Consider the following 10,004-nt stretch of genomic DNA (forward strand, 5'->3'; position numbering starts at 1 on the left):
TCTGTTAGCTGAATGCACAGATCAGTACGAAGTTTCACGGAATGCTTCTGTGTAGTTTTTATTTGAAGATAGTCCTTTTTCCAATATAGGCCTCTTAGCGCTCCGAATATCCAATTGCAGTTTCTACAGAAAGAGTGTTTCAGAATGGCTCAATCAAAAGTAGGGTTCAACTCTTTTAGTTGAATGCACAGAACAGAAAGTAGTTTCACAGAATGCTTCTGTGTAGTATTTATTTGAATATATTTCTTTTTCCACTATTACCCTCTTAGCGCTCCGAATGTCCACTTGCAGTTTCTACAGAAAGAGTGTTTCAGGACTGCTCCTTCAAAAATAAGGCTCAACCCTGTTAGTTGAAAGCAGAGAACAGAAACAAGTTTCAGAGAATGCCTCTGTGTAGTTTTTATTTGAAGATATTCCTTTTTCCACAATTACCATCTTAGCGCACCGAATGACCACTTTCATTTTCTACAGAAAGAGTGTTTCAGAACTGCTAAATCAAAAGTATCGTTTAACTCTGTTAGCTGAATGCACAGATAAGAAAGAAGTTTCACAGAATGCATCTGTTTAGTTTTTATTTTAAGATATTCTTTATCCCAATATAGGCATCATAGCGCTCAGTATGTTAAATTGCAGTTTCTACAGAAAGAGTGTTTCAGAACGGCTCAATCAAAAGTAAGGTTCAACTCTGTTAGTTGAATGCACAGAACAAAAAGAAGTTTCACAGAATGCTTCTCAGTAGTTTATATTTGAATATATTCCTTTTTCCACTATTACCCTCTTAGCGCTCCGAATGTCCACTTGCATTTTCTACATAAAGAGTGTTCAGAACGGCTCAATCAAAAATATGGTTTTACTCTGTTAGTTAAATGCACATATCAGAAATAAGTTTCAGAGGAGGCTTCTGTGTAGTATTTAGTTGAAGATATTCCTTTTTTGAATATTAACCTCTTAGCGCTCCGAATGTCCACTGGCAGTTTCTACACAAAGAGTTTTTCAGAACTGCTCCTTCAAAAGTAATGCTCAACACTGTAAGTTGAATGCAGAGAACAGAAAGAAGTTTCACAGAATGCTTCTGTGTAGTTTATATTTGAATATATTCCTTTTTTCAGTATTACCCTCTTAGCGCTCCGAATGTCCACCTGCATTTTCTACAAAAAGAGTGTTCAGAACTGCTCAATCAAAAGTATGGTTTATCTCTGTTAGCTGAATGCACATATCAGTACGAAGTTTCACAGAATGCTTCTGTGTAGTTTTTATTTGAAGATAGTCCTTTTTCAAATATAGGCCTCTTAGCGCTCCGAATATCCAATTGCAGTTTCTACAGAAAGAGTGTTTCAGAACGGCAAAATGAAAAGTAGGATTCAACACTTTTAGTTGAATTCACAGAACAGAAAGTAGTTTCACAGATTGCTTCTGTGTAGTATTTATTTGAAGGTATTCCTTTTTCCACTATTACCCTAGTAGCGCTCGGAATGTCCACTTGCAGTTTCTACAGAAAGTGTGTTTCAGGGCTGCTCCTTCAAAAATAAGGCTCAACTCTGTTAGTTGAATGCAGAGAACAGAAAGAAGTTTCAGAGAATGCCTCTGTGTAGTTTTTATTTGAAGATATTACTTTTTCCACAATTACCAACTTAGCGCACCGAATGTCCACTTGCATTTTCTACAGAAAGAGTGTTTCAGAACTGCTAAATCAAATGTATCATTTAATTGTGTTAGCTGAATGCACAGATCAGAAAGTAGTTTCAGAGAATGCATCTCTGTAGTTTTTATTTGAAGATATTATTTTTCTCAATATAGGACTCTTAGCGTTCAGAAATCCAATTACACTTTGTACAGAAAGTGTGTTTCAGAACTGCTCAATCAAAATTAAGGTTAAACTCTGTTAGTTGAATGCACAGAACAGAATGTAGTTTCACAGAATGCTTCTGTGTAGTTTATATTTGAATATATTCCATTTTCCACTATTACCCACTTAGCGCTCTGAATGTCCAGTTGCATTTTCTACAGAAAGAGTGTTTCAGAACTGCTCAATCAAAAGTATGGTTTAACTCTGTTAGCTGAATGCAGAGATCAGAAAGAAGCTTCACAGAATGCTGCTGTGTAGTGTTTATATGAAGATATTCTTTTTACCAATATAGGCCTCTTAGATCTCCGAATGTCCACTTGCATTTTCTACAGAAAGTGTGTTCAGAACTGCTCTATCAAAAGTATGGTTTAACTGTGTTAGGTGAATGCACAGATCAGAAATAAGTTTCACAGAATTCTTCTGTGTAGTTTATATTTGAAGATATTCCATTTTCCACTATTACCCACTTAGCGCTCTGAATGTCCAGTTGCATTTTCTACAGAAAGAGTGTTTCAGAACTGCTCAATCAAAAGTATGGTTTAACTCTGTTAGCTGAATGCACAGATCAGAAAGAAGTTTCACAGAATGCTGCTGTGTAGTGTTTATATGAAGATATTCTTTTTACCAATATAGGCCTCTTAGCGCTCAGAATGTCCAATTGCATTTTCTACAGAAAGAGTGTTTCAGAAAGGCTCAATCAAAAGTAAGGTTCAACTATGTTAGTTGAATGCACAGAACAGAAACAAGTTTCACAGAATGCTTCTGTGTAGTTTATATTTGAATATATTCCTTTTTGCACTACTACCCTCTTAGCGCTCCAAATGTCCTGTTGTATTTTCTTCAGAAAGAGTGTTCAGAACTGATCAATCAAATGTATGATTTAACTCTGTTAGCTGAATGCACAGATCAGAAAAAGTGTCACAGAATGCTTCTGTGTAGTTTTTATTTGAAGATATTCTTTTTCCCAATATAGGCCTCTTATCGCTCAGATTGTCCAATTGAATTTTCTACAGAAAGAGTGTTTCAGAATGGCTCTATCAAAAGTAAGGTTCAACTCTGTTATTTGAATGCACAGAACAGAAAGTAGTTTCACAGAATGCTTGTCTGTAGTTCTTATTTGACGATATTACTTTTTCCACTATTACCCTCTTAGAGCTCCGAATGTCCACTTGCATTTTCTACAGAAAGAGTGTTCAGAACTGCTCAATCAAAAGTATGGTTTAACTCTGTTAGTTGAATGCACAGATCAGAAAGAAGTTTCACAGAATTCTTCTGTGTAGTTTTTATTTGAAGATATTCCTTTTTCCAATATAGGACTCTTAGCGTTCAGAATTTCCAATTGCAGTATCTACAGAAAGAGAGTTTCAGAACTGGTCAATCAAAAGTAAGGTTCAATATTGTTAGTTGAATGCAAGGAACAGAAAGAAGTTCTACAGAATGCTTCTGTGTAGTTTATATTTGAAGATATTCCTTTTTCCTCTATTACCCTCTTAGCGCTCCGAATCACCACTTGCATTTTCTACAGAAAGAGTGTTTCAGAACGGCTCAATGAAAAGTAAGGTTCAACTCTTTTAGTTGAATGCACAGAAAAGAAAGAAGTTTCACAGAATGCTTCTGTTTATTATTTAGTTGAAGATATTCCTTTTTCGACTATTACCCTCTTAGCGTTCCGAATGTCCACTGGCAGTTTCTACACAAAGAGTGTTTCAGAACAGCTCCTTCAAAAGTAAGGCTCAACTCTGTTAGTTTAATGCAGAGAACAGAAAGGAGTTTCAGAGAATGCTTCTGTGTAGTTTTTATTTAGGGATATTCCTTTTTCCACTATTACAATCTTAGCGCTCCTAATGTCCACTTGCATTTCCTACAGAAACAGTGTTTAATAACTGCTCAATCAAAAGTATGGTTTAACTCTGTTAGCTGAATGCACAGATCAGAAATAAGTTTCACAGAATTCTTCTGAGTAGTTTTTATTTGGAGATATTCTTTTTCCCAATATAGGCCACTTAGCGCTCAGAATGTCCAATTGCGATTTCTACAGAATGAGTGTTTCAGGACGGCTCAATCAAAAGTAAGGTTCAACTCTGTTAGTTGAATGCACAGAACAGAAAGAAGTTTCACAGAATTCTTCTGTGTAGTTTATATTTGAATATATTCCTTTTTCCTGTATTACCTTCTTAGTGCTCCGAATGTCCACTTGCATTTTCTTCAGAAAGAGTGTTCATAATGGCTCAATCAAAAGTATGGTTTTACTCTGTTAGTTGAATGCACATATCAGAAATAAGTTTCACAGAATGCTTCTGTGTAGTATTTAGCTGAAGATATTCCTTTTTCGACTTTTATCCTCTTAGCTCTCCGAATGTCCAATTTCAGTTTCTACACAAAGAGTGTTTCGGAACTGCTCCTTCAAAAGTAAGGCTCAACTCTGTTAGTTGAATGCAGAGAACAGAAAGAAGTTGCAGAGAACAGAAAGAAATTTCACAGAATGCTTCTGTTTACTTTATATTTGAATATATTCCTTTTTCCACTACTACCCTCTTAGCGCTGCAAATGTCCAGTTGCATTTTCTACAGAAAGAGTGTTCAGAACTGCTCAATCAAAAGTACGGTTTAACTCTGTTAGCTGAATGCACAGATCAGAAAGATGTTTCACAGAATGATTCTGTGTAGTTTATATTTGAAGATATTCCTTTCTGTTCTCTGCATTAAAATCAATCAAAAAATTATATTGAAATTGAAATACTGAATTTTATACTAAAGACAAGGCATACAACTGAAAATGAAATTTTCCAGGTGAAAATTTCCAAATCATAAATATGTAGGGACAAAAAACTTTATTTATAAAGAAAAAGATAATTCTAATTAATTGATGATTCCAAGGTTTACAACTTTAAAAATAAATATTATCTTTGAAGTAAAGTCCATTTAAATTATTTATGCCGCCAAAATTCTAGTAATTGTATATGTATATCATGTAAACTTTTTCGAGAAATATGGAATTGGAAATGTTAGAGTATTATGCGGAAAAAATCACCTAAAGGAAAAAATTATCTCCTCATGAAATATTACTTTAGCCACTTTGACAGGGGCAGGTTAAAGAACACTTAATGCACATCAATATGATTAGGAGATGCGCGCTTAGAAATACGTTATCATTGAAAAGAGAATTGTATTATCAGGTTTGCAGGGGCCCTTCTTATCCTTCATATTTATGTAACTTTGTCATCTATAGAAAGATTATAAGAATTTTAAAAATAGCTGATAGTTAAGAAACATCACCATAACACTGTGCCTAATGCATAATAAAACATTTCCCTTCTCTCTAAAAGCCTTTTAAAATTATGTACCATAATCAGTATGGCCAGCAGAGGGTCATTTCCATGTTCAAGTTCCTCTGTTTCTCGAGGGTGAGAATCCTTCTATAGTCTTCTGAGGGTGACACTGTAGTGTTTTCTTAGCCTGATTATTTTTATCTATTTTTTCCGATCCTTTCCTTTGTATATTTACATTTTACATATTGAAAGTTATTTTTTCAAATATTTTATATGCAAATTTACAAAGTACAACGACTGTACATTAAAATAACTTATTTATGCCATATGGAAGATTAAATATAATTTTACAATATCTAATATTGATTGTTTAGTTTCTAATCATTGATACTTGACATGATTTTTCCCAGCATACCTCAAAATATTCTTCAAAATCCTGCGAATTAATTCCTGTAACACTTCTGAGGTGTATTAATAAGCTAGAGATGTAAAGAAGATTTGCAGAGAAAATTAGGTTCCCAAATTAGAAATTTTGTCCCACTATCGACTAGAAACCTCTTGAAATGATCAAAAACAATAATAATGCATGTCATAGAGGAAAACCAATAAGGCTGCTGCAGCATGACTACCTCTGTGACCTCATACAAGTTACGTGTGGGTCCCTACTTCTGTGACCTCAGACAAGTTACGTGTGGGTCCGCACTTATTTTCTTCATCTCTAATAAATATTTGACAAATCTCATTTTCAAAAGTCTTTTAAGGCCTATCCACCTTTATTTTTCAGATGGAGTTTTGCTCTCATTGCCCAGGCTGCAGTGCAATGTCATGGTCTCGGCTCACACAACCTCCGACTCCCGGGTTCATGTGATTCTCCTGCCTCCACCTCCTGAGTAGCTGGGATTACAGGTGCGCAACACAACGCCCAGCTAATTTTTTGTATTTTTAGTAGAGATGGGGTTTCACCATGTTGGTCAGGCTGGTCTTGAACTCCCGACCTCAGGTGATCTGCACGCCTCGGCCTCTCAAAGTGCTGGGATTACAGGCATGAGCAACCGCGGCCTGTGAGGGCTTTCTACTTTTAAGATGTCAGGACGTATAGCCTGGGAGGTAAATGGTAGTATATATATACATATATATATATATATGTATATATATATACACACACACACTGTATATATATACATATATACGGTATATTATACTATATATACATATATACTGAATATTATACTCTATATATACATATCTACTGTATATTATATGTATATATATATATACACATACACACATACACACATACACACATGAGACAGAGAGAAGAGATAGACAATTTCATGTGAAAATATAAACTGTTAACATAATATTTTGCTTCTCTGAGGAATATTTAGCATTGTTCTCAATCTTCTCTGCAGAATTTAAGCATTTTTCTCAGAACTCACCAGATAGAATGAGGGAGGGGCCATATGATACGAGCCAGAGATGAAGGGAGAACAATAGAGAGGGTGCTTTGGGAAAAATAGTACAGTAAGGCTAGGGAATACTTCTCTCCAACAAAAAGACCAAGGTCACAGCTGTATCTCTTCAGAAGCCAAACTTTCTTTTAAAATGTCAATTTCCATCTATTTCTTGCTTCACAGACATTCCATTCATTGCTGGATTTCAAATAAAGCCTTTCCATGTGCAACCTTTCTATAGAAAAAGAGAAATATGGGGGACAGTACAGTCTAAGAAGTGATTAAGAATATCTAGTGGACTTTCCCAGACTGTAAATCTTTACATATATCTGAGCCTAATGAGGTGATTTATTGTGCTATAATGCACAGTGAACTATACAGATGCTTCTTTTTGATCATGCTGCAGAATGGAACTAAATACTAAATACCAAATAGCACTCCCATGATTCTTATACATGTCATTCATATGGCATATTTATGCTTTTTTATATAGCAATTCTTATTCTTAGCTCTTAGGCAATTACGGAATCTTTTTGTCATTTTAATAATCATGCTCCATTTGAGTTATGCAAGGTAGAAATTCTAAGTAGAAAATCTTGTTTTTATTGAAAGTTTTTAGTAAACATTTTGGAAAAAGTCTGTTTTTTGATGCTACTTCTGCACACTTTCTCAACATGATATTACTTGGTATTGTCCTTATTAACCATAGTACACCATATTCTGCAAATGTTAGAGAGGGTTAAAAATCAGTCATGTATAAGTAAAGCTAATGAAATAGAAAGGAAACCATATTTAGGAAATGGAAGGCAGAAGCAAATGTATTAACCGTGAGTTAGAAACGGTTTAGTCTTTGGAATGAAGCAGCAAGAGTTTAAAAATCTGGTTTGTGATTCACTAGCTTTGTGACCTTGGAGAATTACTTCAGATTTCTGAGTATCAGTTTAGTAGGTGATATCAATTGCAACTTCGCAGAAATATCACAAGTATTAAATAAAGGACTTAGTATCTGGGAGAGCATAGAAAATTACTAATAGTTACATTTTTGTTAATATTACCGTTATTATTATCATACGTATAGTATTTTCTTTCACTGACAATGCATTTAGGACATAAGGAGAACTATAGAACAGTGCTTCTCCAACTTAAATGCAGAGCATGAATCACCTGGAGTTTTGTCAAAATGCGAATTCTGACTCAGTAGCCCTGCAAACTAAGGAAATCTTGATAATGCTGGTGCTGCTAGTTCACCAACAGACCACACGTTTTGCAACAGCTATATAGAATGTCCTGTTTCTTTTTTTAATCACAAAACATGGCAAGCTCTAAAATAAAGCAGAATAACAGATTTAAATGTTAATACTCATGTCCTCAATTTATAATTTCTCCCTCCCTAACAATGGTATAATTCTGATTAAAAATTAGCAAAGAAAAAAATGGAAATTAATCTTCCTATGTTTATTCTTTTAACAAATTCTGTGTGATTACTACTGGGTTACTTGCTGTAGGAAATAGAAAAATTGCTTTGACATAGATCCTCAAGAATCTGTCCCACTACAAGCTTCTTTTTGTAGGAAGCTAAAAGATTTATATAAATAACCATAATTAAAGAGACAAATGAAGAAGTGCAATGAAAGACGTAGGGAAAGTGCTAGAGGAGTTCGGGGTGGAGGAAAATTATCCTATAATAATATCTATGCGTAACATTATGCTATCTTCCCTAACCAGCGCTTGACCAGATTGTCACAGTGAACTTTGGTCCTTTCTTATATCTTAGTTTTGGTTCCCACATCCTTCTGTTTGGGGAAGTTCTTGTTTTCCTCATGTAATGACAACAACACTTAAACAATGTATACTAGATAAAAGGAACTATATTGCTTTATTTACATAGTTAATTTAATTTGTACAATGAACTATGAAGTAATCAGCATTATTTCCTTCATTTTACATATGAGAAAATGGAGAATCAGCGACATTGAATCATCTCAAGTTTCTAAAATATCCACTCTCACCAGGCTGTTTACCCTGTTTTTGTCTGTATGCTGCTATAACAAAATGCCACAGATTGAGTAATTCATAAAAAACAGAAATGTATTTCTCACAGTTCTGGGGCTGAGAAGTCCGAAATCAAGGCAGTGGAGATTTGGCAGTTGGTCCCGAGGTGGCACCTTCTTGCTTCGTCTTCACGTGACAAAAGTGGGCAAAAACGGACAATGTAACGACATGGCAGAAGAGACTGAGGAGCCCGGCATTCCTCTAAAGCATCTTTTACGAGGACGTTTATCTCATTCATGAGGGTGGATCCTTCTTCATTTAATCACTTAACCAAAAGCCCCATCTCTTGATGTCATTGTCCTGGGATTTTAGTTTCAACATACAAACTTTGGATGGGCACATAGGTTCAAATCATAGCACCCTCCAAATTATAATGCCTCTCTCATGCCTGTTCTCCTTGAAGTACCCTCTGGTTTTGCTCTCTTCATTCTTGCCATCACAGTTAACCCTTCAGTTCCATTTCTTTAAGTAATCTCTAAATTTGTAAGATGGTTCCATCTTTTTTTTTGTATATGGCAGTCTCTCAAACATATTTGTCATATGAACTAAGCAGGTAAATATGTAAATGCCAGCTAAATTTTAGTGAATGATATAATGGCCTAAAGTTGTATCTACCCTTCAGCCAAATATATTTACTTTTAGTAGCAATCTCCTGTCATATACAAAGTCACGACTCTAGGGGTAAACATTTTAGCCTGTGGGTAAGATGTAAAGCAGTGGTATGTTATAGTGACAACTCACTGTCATAGCACTGGGACATGCTTCTCTATCTGCTACAAATTGAATCAACAAAATATATATGATTTTGTCAGATTTAAATGTATGCTCCTGTTAGTAAAATAAAAGTATGGGAAAACTTTACGGAGTAGATTTAATAGAAATGTTTTCCTGAGTTATCTGCCTTCTTTATTTTTATGTTATGCTTTAAGTCTATGGTCAATGTATAGAGCTATGATTGATGTGCTTTTCCAATTCTGTTCAGATCAGACAGGTTAATTTTCTTCTTTTAAATCTTCTTGAATTTTGTCTAACACTTTTTGTTCCAATTTCTTACTAGATTATACTCCCTTCCCTAACTGCTTCATGATTACTTATACACAAACAATATTATGATATTGACACATTGAATTCATTTTAGGTGATGATTTTGGTCATAAACATGAGCAGGTTGTGAAGTGTTTCAGCCATCCCAGGGCATGGCTGTGAGTCCCTTGTCTAATGTTTCAAAAAAATCTTGAATTTGTGATGCTGTGATGGTCCCTCAGATATTCTTACACACATCTTTGCCCCTTGTTCCCTCTAACTTTCCTCTTCTGATAAAAAAGCAAACACTGCCAAACTCAAATGGAATTACATTTTGATGCAAGTGTCACTATGCAATGGT

This window comes from Symphalangus syndactylus, chromosome 22 (genome assembly GCF_028878055.3).
Source record: "Symphalangus syndactylus isolate Jambi chromosome 22, NHGRI_mSymSyn1-v2.1_pri, whole genome shotgun sequence".
In the NCBI taxonomy this organism is placed as follows: Eukaryota; Metazoa; Chordata; class Mammalia; order Primates; family Hylobatidae; genus Symphalangus; species Symphalangus syndactylus.